This window comes from Alnus glutinosa, chromosome 5 (genome assembly GCF_958979055.1).
Source record: "Alnus glutinosa chromosome 5, dhAlnGlut1.1, whole genome shotgun sequence".
Lineage (NCBI taxonomy): Eukaryota > Viridiplantae > Streptophyta > Magnoliopsida > Fagales > Betulaceae > Alnus > Alnus glutinosa.
This window is the reverse complement of record NC_084890.1, coordinates 20,710,860-20,716,859: the sequence shown is the minus strand read 5'-3', so window position 1 is coordinate 20,716,859 and position 6,000 is coordinate 20,710,860.

The window sequence follows — 6,000 nt, the reverse complement described above, 5'->3', positions numbered from 1 at the left end:
CTACTTCTTTCCCTTCTTTCATCCCTCCGAGGCCGAGGTGCTGGCTCTCGGCTTCTTTCTCTTCTTTCATCTTGTCTCGGTTGATAGTTTCTTCTATTATCCCGATCTTCTTCTCTCCTAGGCCTCGGATAGGGATCTCGCTCCTGATGATTCCTCTCATTCACGAGGAATCGGACCAGCTTCCCATTCTCAATGAATTTCTCGATCAACTGCCTCAACGAAACACACTGCTCGGTCAGATGACCGCGTGAGTCGTGGAAGGCACAGTACTTGTGAGCCAGGTGCGGAGGGGGATTTCCTTGAATGGGTCTCGGTCTCTGGTAATTCGGATCTTTCTTGAGTTCCATGAGCACCTCGGTGATGGAAGTGTTCAACGGTGTCCACTTATAATCTCCAAAATTTTTCTTCACCTTCTTATACTCTGCAGGACCAGCATCCTGTATGGGCTCAGGGTTCTTCTTTTTCTTAGGCTTCTCGGTGGACGGCTGTTGTTGTTGCTGGGAATTACTGAGAAGGGCTCGGAGCGTCTCTTCCTGGTTGATGTACCTGTCCATCTTCACCATAAAGGTTTGAAGATCTCTCGGCGGTTTCAACGCCAATTCTGCCATCAGAGGTCCATCTTTTTTTAAGCCTTGAAAAATTGCACCGTAAATGAAGTCGTCTGGTGCACTCTCTGTGTCCAGCTTCTCCTGGTTGAACCTCCACAGATAGTCTTTTAGAGACTCATTCGGTCCCTGCTGTACAGAGAGTAAGTACCCTCGGGGTTTTCTTCTAGCTCTCCCGGATACAAACTGGGCCAGGAATTTTCTTCCAAGGGTGTCAAAGCAATCAATCGACCTTGGTGAGAGATTCCTGAGCCAGTCTCGGGCCTTTCCTGACAAGGTGAGAGGAAAAGCTCGGCACGCCACAGCGTCTGGTGTCTTGTGCAGGGAGACATGGGACCGGAAATTGTCCAAATGCTCCACTGGATCTTCGCTGCCTGAGAAGACAGGAATGTCAGGTACCTTGAATCTTCCAGGTAAGTCGCAGTTGGACACTTCTTCGGTGAATATGGACTCCTTGTGCTGGAAGAGGTTGTCCACAAGGGACTCCTTTCCATCACGCTTCTGGTCAATCGTCCTTGACAGCACGTCGTATTTTGCGCCCAGATCCTGGACCATCCTCTGCAACCTCCTTTCTGCCTCCGTGGGTGGGACCGGATTGATGGGCTCTCCATGAATTTCGTTCCGTACAACTCTCTCTCCATGATTCTCGTTCCGCCCGGCTCTCTCTTCATGATTCTCGTTCCGCCCGGCTCTCTCTTCATGATTCTCGTTCCGCCCGGCTCTCTCTTCATGATTCTCGTTCCGCCCGTCGTGATTCTCGTTCCGCCCGTCTCTCTCTCCTGACCCTTCGTGTACATCATGATTGAACGGCGGCGGAGTTCGTGCGGCTAAGAGCACAGCATTCTGGGCCAGCAAATCCTCTACATTCTTCTGCGCCTGGGCCAACTGTTGACTCAGTTGGGTTATCCGGGCCTCTGGATCTGCAGATTCTGCTTCTCCACGAGCATCGTCTCGGCTGGTAGGCGGTGCTTCGTTTACGATCAATTTGGAACGTCTCGTCGTCACCATTGCGGATTTGTTTTTCGTAAGAACAACTGATCGTTCCCACAGACGGCGCCAAACTGTTGGTACAGTTTCCGGTGTGGTGACGTGTCGCCTGAAGATTCGCTGTTGATTTCTACCGAATACCTCAACCCTGCAAAAAGGAACAAACAACTCGTCGGGGGTGCCGACCACGCCCACTCCGATGCCTAAGTCAGTCTAAAAAGTTTTCTGCAGAGTATTCTGAATGTTAATCTCAAGAGCCTCGAGAGTTTTTTATATATCTTATACCTGGTGTGACGGTCTTTATTTATAGGCCGGACCTTCTCGACACCTAGTTGGATTAGGAGTTTGAGTCCTAGCCTGGTTGAACTTTAACTACATCTTCAGGGAATTCGAGTAGGAGTGTGAAGTCCGTAGTTGATCGCGTTTGTACTTCTTTGAACTTGATTCTATGTCAATAACCATTTTATCCCATAAATTATGGATCTGTAGTTTATCCCTGATCTTCTGGGATTCTATCTTTATCTCACTCTAAGACGGACGTGGCGCATGGCACCTTTTAGAAGTCTGTAGCACATTTCAGTTAACCTCCGAGGCGATGATATCCGAGACGTGTTCGCTCCGACCTGGAGATCTCGGGATATATCGAGACGTTATTACTCCGAAACACAAATATCCGAGATATGCTCGCCCTATTCAGACCAGGATATCTCGGGACGTTCCATATACCGTAACCTGGAGTGTTAAGACCGAGATGTCGTTTTGCCTCCGAGATGTATTTGTGCCGAGATGTCGTTATACCTCCGAGATCTATTTATACCTAGGCAATCTTTTCTTCGCTGGCCGAAATAAATGTCCGAGACATAGATCCGAGATGTTTCTGAGTCCACGTGTCTCTAGGGTTAATTTTATCCCTAACAATTATAGTAATATATTAATTTATTGTAAATAGGGTTGGCGAAAACAACGTGAACGATTTATTGACTTTGTCATGCTTCAAATGGCGCGAATAAACATGAAAGTCATCAAGTTGAACGCCAGGGCTCTCACGGTAGAATTTTTGGTTTCCTCCCTTCCCCCTCTCCTTATTTTTACTTCTAAAAGTTGTCAATTTTAAAACATTTTCAATTTTTTATTTTTATTTTTTATATTACATCAATAATTTTTTAATACTATTCAATTCAAAAAATTCATTACAATTATTATTATTTTTTTCTATTTTTTATACTTTATATCACATTAATTACTTTTTACTACTACTCAAAAAAAAAAAAAAAAAAAAAATTAACCTTCACAATCTTTACCAAACACACCCTTTGCCTATCTTTTTACAGCCGGAATGGTTACAAGGGAAACACTTTCTAATATATCATGTGGTTGGCTAGAAATTGATTAACATATAAATAGAAGATTAACATATAAATAGAAAATTGAACGATGGTGATAACACTTTACATGTTGGTCAATATGGCGCTTATATATGTTAGATTTATTTAAAAGAAATATTTGTTTTTTTAGTATTTCAAATAATTATGGAATATATTTTATATCTTAAAAAAAAGTTTTATGTGCATTTGATTGAAAGATTCCATCTTTTATTTCAAGTCCATCCAAAATTTCGGAAGAAAAATTAAAATTTTATAGTGTAGCTAGGGAGAAAAATTTGTCCCACATGGTTAGACACAAAAATTTTAATTTGTTTATAAGGAATCCTCTTCACTTTTTAATAATAAATGGAGTGATGCATGTTTGAAACAGCAATGCCATCTTAGAAACTTCCATCCCTGATACTCACACCATCATTCGTGTCAAAAGACATGAATGTTTTTTGTCTTTTCTAACCACCGTGGTGTACGAATGTTCTTTGTACCTTTCTTGATCGAGAGCTTCTAGCGCCTTTTGTCCGTCCTTCTTCAGCCTTTTTTCCACGTGTAATTGTTTTTCGTTTTTTTTTTTTTTTTTTTTTTTTTTTTTTTTTTTTTTTTTTTTTTTTCTAAAACAAGAAAGCTTGAAGAAAAGGGTTCATTTAGATTCATTTTTCTCCCCCTCTCCACTGTCCCCTCCCCCACCGACCAAATCCTCCCCTCTTCACTGTCGCCTTCCCCATCCCACCGACCGGAAATCCGACGCCCTTGCCGACGCAACGCCAACGATGCTCTCTCTCCCTCGGAGTACCTCGAAACCAGTAGATCCGACGTCTAGCTCGACCGGCCATCCCAGCTCTCTCTCTCTCTCTCACCTAGCACTGACCGGCCACCCAGATCCTGCTGGTCCACCGACCGACGCCCAGCTCTCTCACAGACGGGTACCGGATCTCCGACGCCACCCAGATCGATCGGGTTTCTCTACGACCCACCGACCAACGCCCAGATCGACGCCTAGCTCTCTCACCGATGGGTATCGGATCTCCGACGCTGCCCAGATCGACTGGGTTTCTCTACAACCCACCCACCCAGATCTCTCGATCTCTCGAACCCAACAACCCAACACAGACCGGCCGCCTAGATCCGACGCTGACGCCGCTCTCTGTCGAACCCAGTCTCCAGCAGACCGGGTTTTGCTGGAAATCGGCCGAAAATGGGGGCACGCCTCTTCTGGACATCAGCCAAAAAAAATGGAGATCGCCGGAAAATGGGGAAGGAGATTTGAGGGAAAGAGAAATGAGAGAAAATTTGTAATGGTGCAATGAAGTTTCAGTATCCCGGTGTTTCCTAAATTATTTTATTTTTTTAATAAATTTGTTAGTGCCATGCTGGAAAGAGACGGACATGAGACGGACAAAAGGCTCACGTTTAGCATTTCTCTTCTTGATCTCTTAAAAGCCAGTTGGAACCTCCTTTGTCTTGTAGAACTTGAAATATACGATAATTTTGTCCAAAAGAAAAAAAATGGACACATTTATCTACCTTGATCGAGCATGGACAGAACGCAGGATAGGGGGGAGAGATGAAATGAAGAAGAAAATAAAGGGGAGATGAGAGTGAGAGAAAATGAGGGGAAGGGGAGCGTACGTGTGAGCTGAGAGTGAGAGATGAGCTTATAATATAAGAAGAATTTTAGTGTCATTTAAAGCTAACGATTCTAAAAAAAAATTAGGGGCGCTTTTTAAACGCCACTAATTTTAAATTTACTGTTGTTTGATCAATTTTTTAGTGACGTTTACTCTCAAACCTTAATAATTTTAAATTTAATGTCGTTTAAACAATAGACAGCACTAAATAGCGTGGTTTTGTACGAACGACACTAAAACAAATGTCACTAAACCCCTTATTTTCTTAAAAAAAAAAATTATTTTATTTTATTTATTTTTTGTAGTGGGTGTTGATTTTTCAAAAGCTGTGCATTCTTGGTATTGCCCTATGAAGAGTGTTACTTGCACAAAATTCATGTGCACAATAATTGAACAACCAAGACATATTAGTTGTGAGATTTATGCATGTGAAACAGCGTGATTTTGTACGAATGCCACTAAAACAAATGCCACTAAACCCTTTAATTTTTTCTTTTTAAAAATAAAAATATATTTTATTTATTTATTTAATTTTTGTAGTGGGTGTTGATTTTTCAGAAGCTGTGCGTTTTTGGCATTGCCCTATGAAGAGTGTTACTTGCACAAAAATCATGTGCACAATAATTAAACAACCAAGACGTATTAGTTGTGAGATCTATGCATGTAGGTTCCATATACATGAAACTCACATATATGGTTCCACACCCCAATGTCTTTTAGTGTGCAATTTTTATGCACATGGGTGTTGTGAAAAACCATATGCTTGCCCTATTGATGGCTGAATTGGTGGCTAATTGTTGTGGTAGACTTGCTCTGTTTTGGGCTGAATCAGAGTAGTTGTTCAGTTGGATTAGGTTGTCCTTCATTTGGTGGAATGGGTGTTTTGCTATGAAAATTGATCTTGTTTTGGGGTCTTTGTTTTAATAGGAGCAACTTTTTATTGTTGGCGTGTGTGGGAGAGCTATATCGTACATTTTTTTACGCGAGTGATTTTAAAAATTTTGGAATTGTGAATCATATATATATAAAATTTTAGATTCCACATGAACGACTACAATTGTGTTGTCGTTGATATATTCCCATCAACGATGACACACGTGGTCACTAATAGCAATGATATTGTCGCTAACATTTCCCTGCAAATGGGGCTGCCAAGTAATTGACGGTACAAAGCATTGGATATTGACGCGGAATAGACATATCATTGCTTGATAGCGTATGATATAGCAGAAATCATGAATTGAAGATAGAAAAGAAAATTTTGGAAGAAAGAAAATAATAAATAGAGAAGAGATAACTCCTAATTGCCTCAAATAAGTAAATAGAAAAATAACTCTAAAAGACTTAAAATTTAATTGATACTTTAAAACTTGATTTCTAAAATAATACAAACATGCATGC